Raw genomic sequence first — 20,821 nt, forward strand, 5'->3', positions numbered from 1 at the left:
TGAACCAATGAGCTGATTATGTCAATGGCCCAGCTAAAAAAGCATTTTAAGAGCCACACTTGGTGGCAAAATTACAATTTTTTCACCCATCAGTGTAGAAACCAAAGTTGCTGCACTGTGTAACCTGAAAAGGAGAGAGTAGGAGAGTGCCTTAACAGCAAAGATATAGCGATGCTTCTAGCTTCAAATGTGCTGGTGTACCTTTTGGCTGCCTAGCACCATGGAAACTATGTGTAAGTCTAGGCTGGGGTTTGTACTGCAGGGGTACCCTTCCAGTGCAAAATCCTGTGCTTAGACTTGCTTTAAGATTTTTCTATGTATGTGCGCTGAACAGAACAACACACATGTAAAGTTAGAAAAATCTGTACTAAATAACCTTTGTCCTTTTTTTCCCCTGCCTCGAGGAGGAGTAATGTTTTGATGCAAGCCCTGCCTTCAGATATTAGTAGATTGGGTTTTGCATCAAAAACCGTAGGTGGTTATATTGGAAAGCCCATGTAACACTCAAATGATGCCACATTGATGAAAAGTAGAACAAAGCCCTACTTTGCATTACTTTAGGCTCATTTCCAACTCAAAAATGTATTGCTCTGGACAGTAGTTCCCAAATCAACACTCTGCGTCAAGTTACATCACTTTTGGTGAATTTGCACGAGCGCAAAGTGCTGAAACATTTGGCTCTAGGAGGTGTGCTATGGTACAAAGGCAAGATGTGCATTTGAGGTACACCCTCCAGTACAAATTTCAGTGCTTGTCAACCATCAGCAATTATATATCTTATGCATAAGCAATATTGTTCTTGCTCCTTGTTTATGGCTGTTTTTCCTTTGCCATTAGGATTTCACTCAAAACCAGATTAGCTATTTCATTTGATCTGACTTTGTGTGAAAGCTGTAGCATATTTGCTCAAATCCCATCCTGTTATGCCCCTTCTGTATACATGACATTGGTGCTGCTGCTTTCTGTTTCATAATGTAAAGGGATTTATGTGCATTGGTCTGGTCAACTTTCAGCAGGAACCAGTTATTGTGCATGAAAGTTGATTGGTGCTGATGCACCGCTTTGCAGTCAATGCCCCATCATACTTCGCGCAATGGATGGTGCAAATAGGTGGTAAATCTGGGCCAGGTTATGGGAACTGGGAAACAGACAAGGCTTGTTAGCACTTGGAATTATCAGCCCTATGATGCTGCCCATCACTTGGAAGGGAGTTAAGTATTCACTATAATCCAGTTTTGTGTATTGTTTATTACCTAAACCAAAAGACAGTACAGGTCTAGGACATCAAAGTCAGAAAATCCTGAGAATTCATATGTTCTGTCAGCTCCTATTTACACTTTCAGGTTTTTCTTTTGTATTATAGTTGAGGTTTCTTTCTAATTTTCAGTTCTTTGTATGGGACGTTCTTTTCACTGGAATATGTAATACAAATATTGCTTGATAAATTCTTACATCAATGATACCTTTGATCTCTTAATCTTTGATCTCTTAATTGTCACGGTGTCATGTCTCTGTTCTAGATATTTCTGTAATTTAACAAGTGTGTTTGTTACACACTCAATAATCTCTCACAAGGTTATTCACATGAGCAGCTCCAGTACCCAAAAGATAGCCATAATCTATGGCATCACTTGGAGTTCTACTCTCAGATAACAGCAACAAGATTCACCAAAATGCTGATGATAGACAACTCTACTTGAAAGTCTCCTCTGCTTCAGACATCCAGCATCTAAATCCTTTGCTCACAGCTTGATCGTATATACAACGGGGTGTACATTTCGGATCACGTTTTAATACATGTTTTTTTTATTGTTTTTAGTGACAATTTTTAAACATGGTGCAGTACAAATATCAGATAGCCAAAATGTCCCTATATGTTTGGGTGCCCAGCAGGTGTTCATCCTGTAACAGAAGACATCACCAGAGCAAATACATCCATCAATGGTGACAGCTTATCAAAGATAGTCTCATGTCCTCCATTATACCCAAAGTGTAAATATATGTGAATCAACAAGAAACAAATAAGGTGACTGAGAAGAAGAAATGGGAAGGAACTCATAAGATCAACCAAAAAACAGCATTAGACAAAACAAAATTCCAGATAACAGTCACTTATTCTTCAGGATTACCGCTCAATACCATAGTTTAGGGGTCTATCATATTTTACTATTGATGAGGAGAAATCATGAAAAAACGTACTCTCTACAATGCTTTACTGAACAGTTACTTAGATCAGCCTGTAAGTATTACAGAACCCAAATAGAGAAAGTGTAGACTTAATATCCAGAGACAGGACCCGAGATGTTTGAGAAAAATGTGGAGTAGTGGTGCCCATCTATTAACAAGCACTGGGAAAAAACTATACATCTACCTTGGCTGCCAGCTTTTAGGCTTTGTCGATGCTTGTTCAAATGTGTACCTCCATGTCCCAAAACATCCCTATCACCTATCAAGTCCTCCACGGTTTCATACTGGCTCCTGTCATCTTCAACTTTCTCTATGGTGTCTCCTGGTGGTCTGGTCGCAGATAACAGCATAAAGATTAACCAATATGCCAATGATACTCAACTTTATTTGAAAGTCTTCTGCTTCAAACATCCAATGTCTCAAACACTGACTGCACATCATCCAGATCAGATTTCCAGTGCCTACCTGAATCTCAACCCAACCAAAACAGAATTCCTGTAATTTGCCAAGAACAACAAATAGAAAACATGACTCAATTACATGAACCTCAGCAGCTTTGAACTGGAACTTTCACATGATGCCTAGTCACTTAAATTTACCTTGGACTCCAACCTCACCTTCAAGGAAGACATTGCCAAGAAAACAAAGATGGCCTGATACCATCTCTCTCTTCTAAAGAATGTGGAACTGTTTTCTCCAGAAAGCAACCTCAAAACTGAGGTTCAAGCCCATATACTCTTGCATCTGGATGGTGGTGACACCCAGCACCATGGCCACCTGGTTTCCATACTGGCAGCCCTTAAGGGCATCCTACATGTCGCAACAGATCTCATCCAGAGACTGAAGAAATATGATCACATTACTCCCATCCTGATGGAACCTCATGGGTCTTGTTGCCGGCCACCACATCTTGATAGACAGCTGCATCATTTAAAAGCCATCACTACCAGCGCCTCCATTTATCCTGCCAGCAAGATCACCATCTCTGGGGGTTTGTGCACAGCCAGGGCAACTTCAAAATGCACATTAAGAAGTACAAAAAAACAAAGCAGCAGGCCTTTTGTATCTCTGCACCCGGGATCTGGAAATACATATCCATGTCCACTAGGACCACCCCAATGCTGCTCAAATTTAGGAAACAGTTAAAGGCTGACCTCTATAAAGAATACTACATCACAATGCATTAACTGTCCAACACACAGCTACTTCTCCTATCACTCATTGTCTATGTTTATCTTTCACCCTGTACAGCACTCTGCTGCCTTTTGGATTGGTGTGCCCTATGCAAATACCATATACATACGTAGGATGGAATAGTCTGGATGAGTAGATACCACCATGAAGGCAGAAACTAGGCATTATGAGGATGGCAACAAACTTAAGTGTTCCCAATTCTTTTGTTAGAATGACCTATTCCTTACCTTTCATCTTCAGCATGCCTTCAGTCTCTGAGTGTAGTTTACCCTAAGTGTCATGCCTCTCTCTATTATTGTATTTAATCAAATTGCCACACCTCATTTCTTAGGCTGCCACTGCTTCTTTTGTGAAACCATATCCCTGCAACCCAAAATTCTGTAAACTCCTCTGGCCTATCTTTTCAACTCACCAACTATTTCTATGAACTCATATAGCCCCCACTAAATATCACACCTAACTCATATTAATTTAAGCTACCACAAAGAAACTGGAGTAAATGTGACAAATGCTTCTCTTGATACCTTAAATCGAATCCCAATAACATGCAATGACCCATAACCAAGGGATTCATCACTAACCTTGGATCCTGGAGTAGCATGCCAATTTGTAAAGTGCTTCAGCTCTTCGTCCGGGTTAGTAAGCAGGACGTACATGCTATTATAATACAATACAATACGACCAACTTGGCAGGAGTGCAAGTAAAACCCTTTGATTCTTTGATAGCCCATGCATTATACACAGACCCATGGGAAGTGGGTGATGTTAAGCTCCTCCACTTCCTATTTTATTAGAGTGAATTGTAGGCTCTGATTGGTGATTTCAAATAAAAAGGGAGGGTTATCTCCTCTCCCCATTTCTTTTAAGCCTCTCCCCCTCTGCTTGAGTAACCTCTCCCATTTCTGCCATTATAATGGCAGTTAAAATGTCCACTTTTACCCCTGCAGGGTCCTGTGCTCTGCTCCCTAACTACCATTGCCAAATCCCCATGCATCTCATTGGTCCCAGACGTAACTCTGTTGCGTGTCTCCTCCCTTCTCTCAGGGCCTTCCACGCCCCTGACAGAGGAGTCAATAATTGGTACCTGGACCCGTGGGAGACCAGTGAGATGCCAGATATTCACTTTCAAACGGCCAGAGCAAGAAATGCCGGATGTGCGACATTAGTAATATTGGCAAAGGAACCCCACAGGACAGGAATAGTGAGTAGCCCAGGATAGAAGCCCGTTCAAATGATTCTTCTGATATGAATATCCATTTTGTATCTCCGTCCGTCCTGAAATAACGTCTGTGGATATCCATGGTATCTCATGAATTTACAGTGACAATTCTGTCACAAAGGCAATTGGCTTCTCAGCTTGTAGACATTGGATTGAGTCCTCTGTGGGTGAACCTGTGGAAACTGTACAGCTATCATTTGAGGCCACTCTGCAGCCATTGTCCTTGCCTATAGATACCCCTGCCACTCACCTAAAGTTAGTCAAATGGTTGGTCATGATGAAGGTGGAAGAAAATTGTTATTCCCACCGAAATGTGCGTTGACCTGAATGTTTGGAACTCCTAAATGATAACACCTTTGCGGATTATGTTTGGAAGTGTTCTCTCTACCATTTTTCACCGGTGTATATCGTGTTACGTTATGCCGTTTCCTAGTGTGAATTGTACAGGTTTGAGGATGTGGTATGTGAGGTGAGAATGACTGCTGTGTGGTTGATTGTAAATGGGGTGTACCATAGGAATTTTCAGGTCCAACTGCCATTGGCATCTTTTTAAGCAAGATAGATAGAATTTAGAGAGGCATCTTAATGATAAATACTGATGCATTAGCATGGATGAATAATATGTGTTTTAACTGTGTATAATTAGCTAATAAAGTAAACATATTTAATGATTGTATTATTGAGCCTGTTCTAAATATCCCATGATGGACAGCCCGTAAGAGCTTTTTGATAGTCATAAAAAAAGCACTAATATTGGTCAGGCTGGAGCATTTTCAGGTGTGTTCTTCCTTATCCCCCTGGCTCCTGGACCTATCCATAAGGTGTACCTCTTGCGTATATTTGTAGAGTCTCATTAAGACCCTCAGTTCCATGCTTATGACTCAAATAAGGGACTGGTCTTGTGGGAGACCTCTGAGACACATATGTCTTGTCAAGCCCCTAAGCTCCATGTGCCTGACCCAATTAGGAATCCCGCGTATTGATGGTAAATGCTACTCTTACACTAAGGAGTTACTTTATTTGCAGATTGCTTCTGCATCATTATTAACAACAAGACGTAGCATCCAATCATTGTCTTTTGTTTTTAGCTGGGAAGATTTGAAAGGACAGAGCAAGTGTATGGTAGAATGTGGATGTGTATGATGAGAAGGGATCAGAAATGCTCAACTTTATTTTCTAATATTGCCGATTCTGATAATTCATTTCATTAATTAAGGCATGAATCTTTCACAGCCCAGCAGATTCTCAGACTGGATTTTGCTTGGGAGCAGATGATCGAGATGTGAGTGTTCTCATAGACTGACAGTTGTATTGTCTATCATGAAGTCAGTGGTGTAATCATGCTAAGTTTGTTTGGAATTCTAGGAAGAGTTTGTTTCTTTCATTTTTTGAACCAGGCTTTGGTGGCGACAAGAGAGGATGGGAGAGGATCTGGCCTAACGGTCAAAACTTCTGAATTTGAAACTTGGAACCCAGGTTACAATATCGTTGGCAGCTCAACATCCTGTGAGTCTGGGCAAATCACTTAATCAACCTGTGCCTTCCACAAATGAATGTGTCCTTGTGTGATATAACTGGTGCTCATGTAAAGTGCGCCAATACCTTCGGATCGAGTTTGCGTAATTTAAAACTGCAAAAAATAAACAAATAAAAATGAGGGGGGAATGATGATGGCATTTGTCCAGGTTTATGTCAAGACGTCTTTGCCTTGCCTCTTCTATTTCCGTTTCTTATATCCCTATTCCTGCCAAGCAGTAGTTTGGGGTTTCAAGATCAAGACACTAAAGAAAGATTCATATTAGTGCTTATGATAGTAATGACCTAATCACGGATACCAGCAACCAGCCTCTGGTCAACAGGGCAGGGTGTTGACTAGTGCACGTATGGCCACCTGGGTTTGGGCATTGGGAAAGAGAGATAAGTTTTATTTTTGGTAGGCTGAAAACCTGTAACAATAATTTTGTTCTATGTGTGTACATAAAGTATGGAGCTCTTCAACAAGGGTGCCTTTAGCAAACAACCGTTTTAAAACTTAGATTTCAGTACAAGTTTAGCTTAAGCAATATGTTTAGCAAAGCCATGGCTGGGCGCCGTTTCATCCTATAATATCTTATAATATGAAACAAAATACGTTTTATTAGTATGTTTTCAATTCCTGCAAAACAGTAGCATTTAAGAGAAAATATTATATAACTCCATGCTTTGTTGATACTATAAAATAAATATGGATTACCCTTCATTTAGGACAGGGCGTCAATCCAAGATAGACATATTTGGCCAACATCCTCCCCTCAGTCAATAGTGCTTAGCCTGAGATTAATCGTTTCTGCAACTTACATGCAGCCTATAGAAATGGAGACATAAAAATAACCATATATCAATATGTTTGAATGTTTGTGAAAATATACAAGTATATATTATCTTGCGTGGTTTGACCCTTGTAAAGGAAGAATGGACGCATTTCAGTAAGTATGTTTCCCTTTCTTCGAACTTCTAACAAAAATAATATTCTTTTTCAGACAAAAAACAATATTATGGACTAGAATGAATCATAACTCACCACCTATCTATCCCCTGGGAGGGCTTAAATATGCATGAGGCCCGGGTGGGGCCCTGGAGAAATCAGCTAGTCAAAAAAACATAAAGAGACCTTGGGAACCGAGGACCAAAGTAAGCATTTCTGGAGATTTCTGAATAAGTAAATAGGAGAAGAGTGTTTTCGTTCTAGCTGCACTCGACATTGGCTTTGTTATTTCTTGGATGCCTTTCAGGAAACCTGGGGCTCTGAGAAGCTCATTCTACTGAGCGTGAATATGATATCAGTTCACAGTTAGCAGTATCGCAGTGTGAACTGCAGGCAACGATTTACTGCTTGGCACCCTCCGGATTCATATTTTTATTAGATTGTCTCATCTGCAAGCAAGTGAATAAACGAGCCCCGTGGATATTTGCTCTCGGTCCTGTGTTGTTTTGCGCGCTGTGATTGGCTGGAGCACATGTGCAAGCGTTCTTCTCGAGGCGCGCGCCAAGACCGTCCCCGCCATGCCTGCAGGCCCCTTTATTCCTGTCCATATCCTCATCCACTGCCTGAGTGCTTTTTGAGCTATAATAGGTAACAGATAGCAATGAAACATTCGTAAGTGACATGTTTTGCAAAAACCGTTATATTTTATCTCCTCTGAAGACAGATATCTTTCTCTTGTTCGTGATGTTTAATTAAATTTCATGTTTTATAGCTGGTGTTGGGCCACACCAGATGGATAGCTAAGCCGGGCACGTTCAACACAGCAATCCGATATTGGATCCAACAGGGAGCATTTTTTTTGTTGCAAGGCCTGATTCTGAAAGTAGACTTACTTTACTCCACTTCTGTTCTTTACTTGGGGAGCATAATGTCAGTGTGTTATGGAAAACGTCAGAGATTTTCGTGAAAGCAGCTATCTTGATTGTCACTTCAACAAATTGTAATCACTAGAAGAGTCCTCTGTCCCAGCTGTTTAATTGCAGAGTCAGTGCTGGATTACGCATCTGTCGTTTTTACGTATTCCATAGGGTCACAATGTTTATAGTAAAAGACCGCCGAGAAAACGACCATCAGTCTCTGATAGTAGACATTCTCAAACAGCAACACACATGTTGTATAGAGGGAGAAAATAGGCCTTACAGACTTAGGAACAACTTGGAGTCACTTAAGATATACAGAACTAGCCTAGGAAAAATACAAGCCGTGGAAAAAAGATCAACCGGCAAAGCATGTGGGATCTGATGAATACTCAGGCTGCCTGGCAAACTACACAAAAAGATCTCAAAAGCTTCCTGGGACAGTGGTGGCTGCCGCCTATCTAAAGTGGTAGGGCGGCCGGGGGGACGGGAAATAAAATTAAAATAAACAGACTTACCTGCTGCTCTGCTCTTGCAGACAATGCCGGCTGCCTCGTTGCTCCTTCCATTTGGCCCGGAAGTGGATGGGCCTCAACGCACAAGCTACCCACCCAATCCAGAGGCTGCTCTCATGCTGTACCTAGCACTAGAGCAGCACCAGGATTGGTCTGAGAGGCCTCATTTGCCACTCACACAGTGCCTGAGAGCCTGTGACTTTTCTCCAACAAGGCTGTGCAACACATCCGGGTTGGAGAAACATAAGTGCACATGTCTGCTTGGATAGCGATAAATAAAATGATTATAACACTGTGTTATTATGATTTTTTTTTATCATCTGCTAGCTCTGAGCAGTGGGGTGATGCTCCTTCGCCATTACTGAGCAGCCACTGCTGTCCTGGGAGCAAATAAATGGCAATGCCTGCTCTACCAGTGCTCGGCCAAAAACAGGTGGTACAACGGTGCACTCAAACATCAGAAGAGTACACTAAAAGCAGTGAAGGCAAATCATCATGCACAAGCATCCCAATCTCATTTGCACTCACCCACAGAGCTTAGTAGGAAGTACTACAAAAAAGCAACTTGCCAGGCAAAGCATGCAGGACATGATCAAGACTGGATTGAAATCCTACAAGCCTGTAAATTAAAGAACAATAACACTTGGTGGGCCTTGATTAATCAGTTAGAGCATGGCCCTACTCGTTCTGCTGGCAACGACATTCCTCAACAAGCCAGGTTTACTCACATTGGGTCTTTATATCGCAGTGAAGACCAAGCACCTCTGCACACAGACAACAAGAGCGACATCCCAACTCTTTTCTTCTCCCAGTCAGTTATTGAAGCTCAATTATAGAAAATCAGGGGCATTGGGGCGCGGGGCCCAAATGGTTTGCCAACTTTAATTTACATAATAGCAACAAGGGGTTTGGCCTTAGGCGACTGGACAGGGCCGTAATAAACTAAGAGAAAAGGTGTTGTGGCCGTCACATTCATATGCTGCTAAACCAATTTAACAGACTAAAGGCCATCAATTCAATTGATATAGGCTTGAAGCATTTATTTGCTACTTCATTTTATGCACTTTACTCCACATATAATCATAGGTCAGGTAAGTGCGGATACGTTTTAGTCAAGAACAAATTATACATATTAAGGCAACAAATAAAACTAAAACATAGAGATTTTGTGATAAAGTAATGTGATGTAACAAACAATATATGAAGAGTGATACATAACAACAATACGCTAAACATTATATCACCATCCTCAGGATTTACTTGACACTAATGGCGAATGCTTCTTAAGATCGCATGCTGGTACTAGTGCGCCTCCTGCCCTAGATACCCATTTTAAAAATGAACCCGCCGATGGAGGCTCTTCCTCGTTGGGCTCCTAGCGGTTTTTAATTTTTTTTATTTTATTTGTATGCACTATTGTTTTCATGCACATTATAATTTGACTACTAAATTACTTGTGCACTGCTGCTATAGGCGCGATCCCCGTTCCACCACCGATGATTCGGCTTGTTGTGGAGGGATAGACCGCCATAGTGGGAAGGGCTACATCTGACTTCCAGGTTCAGAGGTTAGCAGTCTAGCTGCTCGCCTACTCGGCTATTTAAACTCGTGATTCAGCCTTCTCCTTGGATTTATTTGACACTAATGGAGAATGCTTCTTAAGATCGCAAGCTGGTACTAGCGCGCCTCCTGCCCTAGATACCCATTTTTAAAACGAACTCGCCGACGGAGGCTCTTCCTCGTTGGGCTCCTAGCGGTTTTTAAAAAATTGTATTTTATTTGTATGCACTATTGTTTTCATGCACATTATAATTTGACTACTAAATTACTTGTGTACTGCTGCTATAGGCGCGATCCCCATTCCACCACCGATGATTCGGCTTGTTGTGGAGGAATAGACCGCCATAGTGGGAAGGGCTACATCTGACTTCCAGGTTGAGAGGTTAGCAGTCTAGCTGCTCGCCTACTTGTCTATTTAAACTCGTGATTCAGCCTTCTCCTTGGATTTATTTGACACTAATGGCGAATGCTTAAGATCGCATGCTGGTACTAGCGCGCCTCCTGTCCTAGATACCCATTTTAAAAACGAACCCACCGACGGAGGCTCTTCCTCGTTGGGCTCCTAGCGGTTTTTAAAAAATTGTATTTTATTTGTATGCACTATTGTTTTCATGCACATTATACTTTGACTACTAAATTACTTGTGTACTGCTGCTATAGACGCGATCCCCATTCCACCACCGATGATTTGGCTTGTTGTGGAGGGATAGACTGCCATAGTGGGAAGGGCTACATCTGACTTCCGGGTTGAGAGGTTAGCAGTCTGGCTGCTGGCCTACTCGGCTATTTAAACTCTATGCCCTTACGGAAGCCCGCCGGCGCCGGGACCGGGCCCAGTGCCACCCCCTTGTGCGAAATACATCTCCACGCCAAGCCCCGCAAATTCGTTACACTGCTGACCAGCTAAGGGAGATAAATGTAAGTGCTTTTCCACTCCATTGCTCTCCTCTGCCCAGTGTGTCGTTATTTACGTCCCCTATTACCTCCTGTCCCACATGCCTTTTCACTCTCCCGGATCCTCGCCCACTTATCCAGCCTTCCCGCTCAAAGTTAAGGCCCCCTTATCTTGCGGCTCTCATCAATGCACGATCTTTACCCAGGCATAATCTGGAAATCTTTGAGCTAATCACAAGCCTAGAGTTGGACATTCTGTTTATCACAGAAACTTGGGGTGATGCGGCGTCAGGACCTGACTTCTGTTCGGCCATTCCCGAGGGTTTTCATGTATCTAAACTAGACAGGCCCTTAGGTAGGGGCGGGGGACGTGCTATAGTTCATAAAGCTAGGTTCTTTCTAAAAACTGAACTAGTGTCCACTTTGGACTGTGAGGCCCTTACATTTTCCATCATACTAAACAACAACCAAGCATTTAAGGGTACTCTTCTTTATCGACCTCCTGGTCCAGGTACACATTTTCTCTCCAATCTTGGTGAGATACTATAACATTGTACAGAACCATCGGACTATACAGTCCTGGGAGATTTTAATTTCCATCTTGAATCCCCCGTGGACAAAGATACGATTCATCTTATCACCGACCTGGAGGCGCTAGGACTACACCAGCTAGTCTCAGTATCAACCCATCAAGCTGGCCACACCTTGGATGGGCTGTTCACCAACAACTCAGCCATTTTTATTTTTTTTTTAAAGAATTTTTATTGCAGATTCATAGACAATCAATGATTCATGTCGACCTTCCAATTTCTGACCATCGTAAGTCCCCGGCCAGTAGTAAAATTGTACACAGCCATTCAGCTCACATCCCGGAGGCCGGGCGGCGTTAATTACAGGACTGTCGGAAATACCAGACAAGGACATAAAAAAAAAACAACACCAAACCCTCTCTCAGCGAGGCAACTGGTCTACAACACAATTTGGCTTCTGCTTTTCTATAACTCCCAACCCCCCCTCCAATACGATCCGCCGAATGTTAGCGCCTGCTCATAATACAAACGCGACTCAACCACATTCAGTCATCTTTAGTAGCGCCCCTTCACCGAAATCTCCTAGGCCTAATACAGTCAATCAGTCCCATCATTCAATTGGAAATCTGTGTCATGGGAGTCCCCCACCTTCGCCCATATCTGAGTGTAAGCCTCACTTGGATCTCTCATTAGCCACCACGGGCGCCTCCCTAACCCTCCCTTTAAGCCCCCCCCCCCAACTGCTGCTGATGTGGGCCATATCTATAAAATCTCAGTTAAAATCTGTTGCAATCTGAGGGAACCTACTTTATGTGCCTCCACGTCCCATGGAACCTCCTACACTGACCATCCCCTAGGGTTCGTCTACAATTAAATAGTCCTTTAAGGCTTGCACTATTGCTTCCCAGGCCCTTGCCATTTCTAAACCCTTCACATTTGCCGTTCTGCTGGGCTTTCGAAGCCTAACCACGCTTTCGCTCCGCGCCCATTTCTGCAATTCGGTCGTCCATCGCCTAGTGGACGGGCCCTCTTTCGATTTCCAATGCCAAGTGATCTCTCTCTGGGCCAAAACAAGCCCCAAGTCAATGACTTTACTTGTGATTTTTGTCTTGGCCGTGTGAGGGAACCAGAGCAACAAACATGTCGCCATGTCGAACTCCACCTGTCTATCAGTGACTGCTTTAAGGAGCTCCCCCACCTCTGACCAATACGCCCCTAGTTTCGGGCAATCCCACAGTAAGTGGTCCAACTCCACCTCCGGTGTCAAGCATCTGGGGCATGCCGCATCCTGCACTCGGAAATACCTCCTGATCTTCCCCGGGGTCAAGTAGGCCCTGTTTATTACAAAGAAATGCACTTGCTGAAATCGGGCATTTCTACTCCCTTTCCATATTCTCTTCAATATGTGGCCCCAGGTCGCGTCCGGTATGGGCTTTCCTAAACGTTCCTCCCATTTCTGCTTCAAGACTGTGAGCGGTCCCAGCCCCTCATGCAGCATTCTAGAGTGAAGGCAGGTGACCGCCTTGATTGTACCTGCAGCCATTACTACATACTGGCAGGCCATGGTTACGCAAGGTTCGGACAACCCCGACTTCCAGTGCTTCTGTATCGCTGCCGTCACTGCCGCATGCAACAGGAAACTCCCGTCGGGGAGACCAAATTGATCTTGGAGTACTCCAAATGGCACTAACACCCCATCAACATATAGGTCACCTACCACCTGGAGGCCCAAGTCCTCCCATTCTAGTAATGGGGACCAATCCCCACCGTGTGGCAACGCCGTCAGCATCCCCAGAGGGATCTCCGGTGCGTACGGGCGCTTCGCTCTCGCTCTCTTTAGGCTTCTATGCCAGCATAGCCGTATAGTCTTCTCCTCCATTGTGAGCTCCCGCAGCTCTAATCACTGTTGCATAATAATATATGATACGATATGTCTCTGAATCCCTGTCCCTCTATCCTGGTCCTGACCCCTAAATTCTCTAGCAACGTTCTGTGTCAAGATTTGTAGTTGAGCCACCAAATAATATAGTACGAAATCAGGGACCGCCATTCCCCCTTCAGGCTTAGGTCTCATCAACGTAGTCAGTGCCACCCTGCGCCTCCCGTGTCCCTTCAGGAAGTCAATCGTCAGCGTCCTCAATTCTCTAAAAACCCTCTGCGGGATCCACACCGGCAATGTCCGAAAATAATAGAGCAATCTGGGCAAAGCCACCATCTTGAGCAGTGCCACCCAGCCCTGTACCGACAAGGGGAGAGATGCCCAAAAGGTCATGCACCCTTTCAGGGCCCTAATACAGCGTCCTATGTTGCCTTCCAGCAGGTCAGAAGCCTCATGATATATGCGGACCCCTAGGTAGGTGAAGCACGATCCCTCCCAGGTGACATCTACCGGTAGGGGTGGTCAGGGCGTGCTCGCCCGTAACGGAAAGATGCAAGTCTTGCTCCAGTTAACCCTAAGGCCTCACATTCTCCCAAAATCCGACAACATTGCAACTGCTCCCTCTAGCGCCGTCCCTGTGTTCTCCAGGAACAACAGCAGATCGTCCGCGTACAATGAGATACAGTGTGATGTCCCGCCGTGTATTATCCCATCGTACGCTTCGCCCGAACGCGCCCGGGCCGCCAAGGGCTTCATCACCAGAGCAAACAGCAAAGGCGAAAGGCAGCACCCCTGCCTTGTTCCTCTGCGCACCGAGTAGTCAGAGGACACCACAGAGCCCAGTCGCACCCTGGCTGTCGCAAAAGAGTAGAGGACCCTCGTCCAGCGCCCAAATTGCTCCCCTAGCCCGAACTTCTCCAGTACCCTATCAAGGTAGTTCCACTCTAGGCTATCGAAAGCTTTCTCGACATCCACAGACAGCACTGCTGGCATCATATCCGGCTCCAGTCGGCTCTCTAGTACCCGAAGTAGGTGACGGATGTTGTCCGAGGTACACCAACAACTCAGCCATATCTCTAACTAACGTGCTGCCCCTGACCTGGTCTGATCATGAAGTAGTTATTTTTAGTATAAAAGCACATAACCCTAACCCAGCACAATATAAATCGCAAACTGCGCAAAGTACCCGCAACTGGAAAAATCTAGACCTCCCCCTTCTCACTCAATTACTTACAACTCCCCTTTTTGAGGCATCTGTTAACCCTAATCAGGCGTCTATCAGGTACCAGGATTGGCTCCTGGATGCATTTAGTACGGCTGTACCCACTAAATTAATTTTTCCTAATCGTTCCACCCAGTCTGCGAGATGGTTTTCGGAGGAACTCAGACTGCAGAGGCAGCACTGCAGGAACCTTGAGAGACATTGGCGAAAACATTACAACCTTCATGATAAACAATGCTATAAAGCTGCTATAGCCATTTACAAGCGTGCCATAATCTCTCATAAAAGGGCTTACTATCTATCCCAAATAGAGCTTGCACAAAATTCTTCCAGAAAACTGTTTCAAACAGTTAACATCTTATCGACTCCCCCATCAGTTTCAGCTATTGAGCCATCTCAAGACCTTTGTAATTCTTTGGCAGATCACTTCATTAGCAAAGTCACCAATATTTATGCAACTTTTTCTTCATTAACCCACTCTCAAGGTTTGGACTCTCGACCTGTTCCTATACCGGCAGCTGGTCCAACCTTCTCCCTGTTTCATCCCGTCTTAGCCGACACGATCAATAAATATACAGTAACCATTACTTCAGGCTCCCCGTTAGACCCTTGTCCACCATCGGTATTTAATCTGCTTAGTGGGATTATCACTCCACCTCTTACTGATATCTGCAATTCTATGTTTCTCACGGGTGAGTATCCAGAGATATGGAAAAAAACCAATAATTAAACCTTTGTTAAAAAAACCTTCTCTGGACCCTCTAGAACCAGTGGGTTACAGACCCATAGCCTGCCTTCCTTTCCCAGCAAAAATTTTCGAATCACTTATGAACCATCAGCTTTCAGAATTTATTGATCAACATAATTTGCTGGAATGTACCCAGTTTGGGTTCAGACGAGGCCATGGGACAGAAATGGCACTGATAAAGGCGGCTGATGAGATCAGAACCATTCTAGATCATAGTGGGGTGGCGGCACTCATATTGCTAGATCTCTCTGCCGCCTTTGACACGGTCGATCATTCCACCTTGATCGACTGTGTCTCAACACTGGGAGTTAACCATCTAGCCAGAGATCTCATAGCCTCTTTTTTGGCTAACCGCTCCCAATCTGTGAAACTGGGCACTTTTTACTCGCCCACATCCACGTTGCCGTGCGGAGTGCCCCAGGGATCATCGCTAAGTTCGACACTATTTACCATCTATGTGTCGGACTTGGCGAGGGTCATAAAATCATATGGGCTGAGTTTAACCACCTATGCAGATGACACGCAATTGGTGTTGGCTGTTCATAAGAATGGATTGGCAGTTGCATCAAGATTCCAGGAAGCTATGCTAGCCATAGGGTCCTGGATGTCGGTAAACTGCTTAAAATTAAACTCGGACAAGACAGAGGTGATGACTTCTGGCAACTTGTCTCCTGTATGGCCGGACAGCTGGTGGCCTACTGACTTTGGTCCCCTGCCAGTACCAGTCGCCAAGGTCAGAAATCTTGGGGTCATATTCGACACCAAATTAACATTTCTCCATCACGTTAATACGGTGATCTCATCCTCCTTTTTCACACTCAGAAAAATAAAAAAACGACTTCCCTATTTACCTCCCGCAGCAGGAAAAACTCTTATAACAACTTTAATATTCTCAAAATTGGACTATTGCAATGCCCTCTTGCTGAATGCCCAGCAGCAGGTATTGGACAAATTGCAATCAGTCCAAAATGCGGCGGCAAGGGTACTACTTTCCATTCCCAAGTATCACTCCGTTTCTGCGGCCATACGTCAACTGCACTGGCTTAGAGTCAGAAGCCGCATAAAATTCAAGGCCCTCTGTATTGCGTATAAAGCCATCCACAATTCGGGCCCTCAATTTCTAATAAAGGCCTTCAAGATCTACACCCCGAGCAGGTCTCTTCGCTCGGCATCCAATTACCTTCTTCCTCTCCCTCGCACTAGAACAGTTGCTTGGGGAGATAGACGCTTCCTAGTAGCTACTGCGAGGCTTTGGAATACTCTCCCTTTTACCATCAAGACCAGTCCAACACTTTTAATTTTCCGAAAACAACTGAAAACTTGGCTCTTTGATCAATGATTCCATTCTAAATTAAACTTGTCAATTGATAATCCACTGCGCCGAGACACCTTCGGGTATTTGTGCGCAATACAAATCTAATAAACATAAAAATAAACATAAACATAAACATAAACAAAAGGAGTGACTACTAGGACATCCTTTACCATCCACATTGTGTAATCAATTTAAGAAACATTAAACCCAGGAGTGAGACCATTCAAAAAACATTTCTACTCGGGGAAACTTAATTAATTGCAAAAGTCCCCGTGTTGTATAATGCCGACACGTTTCGATTGCCAAGGTGGGTTGCGGGATTCTCTACAGGGCGTGGACTGGTTTATCTGTTTGAATAAAGAAATACATATTCACGTTGCAGGCAAGAAGAGGCAAGTTAAAATGTAGATGGCACTATTTGCACCAGTCGTCTGTGCTTTTACTAAAGATATCGGAATGTTTGGGTTTAATAATTGCCAATAGCCGGACAGGGCCGCTCCGCTGCTTAATTCATGAAGAGGTAAAGAAGGTTGCTACCTTTAAAGTTCACACAGAAAAGGACAGCATCGCGTCTCTTTGCAATTGGCTGCGCCAGTCGTCTAATGGTGTCTCCTTCCCAGTTTCTCACTCGCAAGACTAAGGTCTCGCCTCATATCCCACTTCCCACAGAATACATCACCTGCACAAATTCGTTTAGAGTTCGGACTACAAGAGCAAGGACTGGTACAACGAAGTGCCCTTCTCAAGTATTTGTCATCTCTAAGAAATGGGTTCAGTAAAATTACTCCTCTGATAAGAGATTCATGACAACAGTGAAACGAACTGCTGGGCCTATGCTAGAAGTAAGGCTTTAGAGGGGCTGGACTCAAAACACCTCTGGGAAGTACACTTACCTCACAATACTTTTAAACTCGCAGTGAATAAACAGACAGAGGTATTATCATTTGCGCTAGACAAGGAACGCTTTCGAAAGTGCAAACACTGTGGCTATGCATTAACACATACAAATCGCCTACTCCGCAGAGTTATCTATTTGAATCAATCAAAGGTTTATATAAATCCATGTTTTTAGCGCTAAGATTCGGCCTAACACAAACAAAGGATGCGCTTCCGCTGTGGGGCCCAAAACCTAATTCACCGCTATGCAGGCAGTGTAAGGGGCCAGAAAAACTTTTTTTGCCTAGACTCTACATATGTCCGTTTTTAAAATTTGCATGCAGAAAGTTCTTACGTAACATCGTTAATACTCACGGAATAAGATCATGCCATCAAGCCCTTCTTTTCTGCTTGCAAAGCTCAAGTGTCCAGGTAATAGCCTGCCTGGTAAGTAAGGTCTACCATCATTGCAGAGAAGCTACTTAAAGCTGGCTTGCAACCAATCTGAAGATCATACCACCAAACGCTTCCTCTTTTGTTATTTGCACTTCTCATACACCACCACTTTTTTAGGTTGAGCCCAGGCAGCGCTTGCGCTGCTCTTTGAAGGCATGTTGTATTCCGTCTATGGGCTTCTCAAATGAACAGCGTTTCTGGTTGGTTGGTTGGCCTGCCTTTCCAAATTCCTTTACTGTGGTTGGCCAATAGGGTCCATGTGTCTCGCCTTTGGGTGTTTGGCTCTCGCCCAGACGATATCACAAATTGATCCTTTTGGTGGGTCATCTCTAGGCATCTGTTGCCTCTTCGAGCAGACCACCTCCCTCCTGTCATTGCTGCTGTCCTTCCTGCACCACTGCTTGTTCCCAACAATCCTGTCCTTATCACTTAAGCATGCTCTGAAATTATCCCGGGGAAAATGAGACTAGCATAAAATAATAAAATATTTCGATAAGAGCTGGGCTGTGTTACAGTATTACATCTTGACAAGTTTTGCTCCAGGCATCTGTAAATCCGTAATATCAGAGCGCCTACACATGGCCAAAAATACATAAAGTAGGCACTATGCGGGCTTTCCACATGTTTTGCTACCCCCGATGTTAAGTTTCATCCAATTTCTTTTATGTTGAATTTTGTTTCAGAAATAGAATAGTATCACTTTTTATTGTGCCTTTTATGCTATGCACATTTGGTGGTGTTTTACGGTTTTTACATCTGGTGTTTCGCGATGCTATTTTTGGTGAGGAGCAGAAGACTGCAAAAGTGCATGTACATTAGTAGTAAGAGAGCTGGTTGGATTTCTTGTGTCTCAGGCTTACATTCAATAAAGTTGTACATAGCCCTGTGGTGCATCTAAGTGCAAAAGATAGCTTCTATTTATTTACCATGATAAAAGCCCTTGTGAGCAGCACTGAATAGTGTTGCACCATGCAAGCGTTCACGCAGTCCAACTCAACACAAAAGATAGCATCCATTTACTATGTACTTTAAAAGTGCTTCAACAATTTGGCTGGGGCAGTAAGCGCATTGTAAATGCAATTACAATTATTATTACAATTACAATTGCCATTGTCATGGCACAATGGGGCAGCGATAAACTGTACTGCGTCACACACGTGATTGCACAAGCTTTCATAAATGTGAGTCACAGGGTGTAAACTACAAGTCGCATGCTACCATTTAAGCACAGTCCACTTAGCCCTCTCCAATACCTTGCTCTATAAAATGAGTAGTACTGATCAAGGAAAGCGATACGTACAGAAACCAAGTGAGGGCTGGTGCTTCAATAAACCAATATGAGGCAGCACTTGCTAGAGGTGATGCTAACTTACAAAAAAGGACTGAAAAATCGCCATAATGTCAGTGAGCACTCAAGAAGGAAAAATGCTATTGTGCCCTAGGCGCTGAAAATCCTTGCATGGATCTAGGCTGAAGTACTCGAAAAGGGCATATAATTGCAAACAGATATGGGCCCATAGGTGACTGTATGTATCCATTATGTAGAAATGTATATAAGGGCTTGTACCTTAGACATTGTGGAGAGGTGAAATTCACTCTCTTAACTCCCAGAAATTCGAAGTCCTCTCGACAGCACTGCTTGCTACTACTCTGGTCCCTTCAGTAATTCCTCATTCTAAGTTTTTCCAGACAGTGCTGCTAGTTGCTACTCTGGGACTGTTGCTAATTCCTAATTTTAAGTCTTCCAGACAGTGCTGCTAGCTGCTACTCTGGCCCTGTTGCTAATTCCTCATTCTATGTCTTCCAGACAGTGCTGCTGGCTGCTACTCTGGTCTCATCTGTAATTCCTAATTCTAAGTCTTCCAGATAGTGCTGCTAGAAGCTACTCTGGTCCCATCGGTAATTCCATATTTTAAGTCCTCTGGACAGTTCTGCAGCTGCTTCACTGATTCCGTTGGTAATTCCCTCATTCTAAGTTCTCTAAACAGTGCTGATGCCTGCTTCTCTGGTCTCATCAATAATTCCTCATTCTAAGTCCTCTAGACAGTGCTGCAGCTGCTTCTCTGATCCCATTTGCAATTCCCACATTTTACATCCTCTATGCAGTGCTGGAGCTGTCTCTGTTCCCGGTGGTAATTCCTCATTCTTAGTCCGCTAGGCAGTGCATCTAGCTGCTTCTCTGGGCTCATTGTTAATTCCTCATTCTAAACCCTCTAGACAGTGCTGCAGCTGCTTCTCTGGTCCCATCGGTAATTCCCACATTTTAAGCACTCTAGACAGTACTGCTAGCTGCTTCTCTGGTCTCATTGGTAATTCCTTATTCTAAGTCCTCTAGACAGTGCTGCAGCTGTTCTCTGGTCCCCTCGGCAAATCCCACAATTTAAGTCCTCTAAGCAGTGCTTGATCTGTGTCTCTGTTCCTAGTGGTAATTCCCCATTCTTAGTCCTCTAGGCAGTGCTGCTAGCTGCTTCTATGGCCCATTGGTAATTCCTCATTTTAAGTCCTCTAGGCAGTGCTGTTAGCTGCTTCTCTGGCCTCATCAAAAATTCCTCATTCTAAATCCTCTAGACAGTGCTGCAGGTGTGTCTCTGTTCCCTGTTATAATTCCTCATTTTTAGTCCTCTAGGAAGTGCTGTTAGCTGTACTCTGGTCCCGTGAGTAATTCCTCATTCTTAGCCCTCTAGATCGTACTGCTAGCTGCTTCTCTGGTCCTGTCAGTAACTCCCCCATTCCAAATCCTCTAGGCAGTTCTGCAGCTGTATCTCTTGTCTCATCGGTAAGCCTCATTTTAAACCCTCTAGCCAGTGCTGCGTCCCTCATCCGTGGTAATTCCTCATTCTTAGTC

Source organism: Lissotriton vulgaris, chromosome 4_1, assembly GCF_964263255.1.
Source record: "Lissotriton vulgaris chromosome 4_1, aLisVul1.2, whole genome shotgun sequence".
In the NCBI taxonomy this organism is placed as follows: Eukaryota; Metazoa; Chordata; class Amphibia; order Caudata; family Salamandridae; genus Lissotriton; species Lissotriton vulgaris.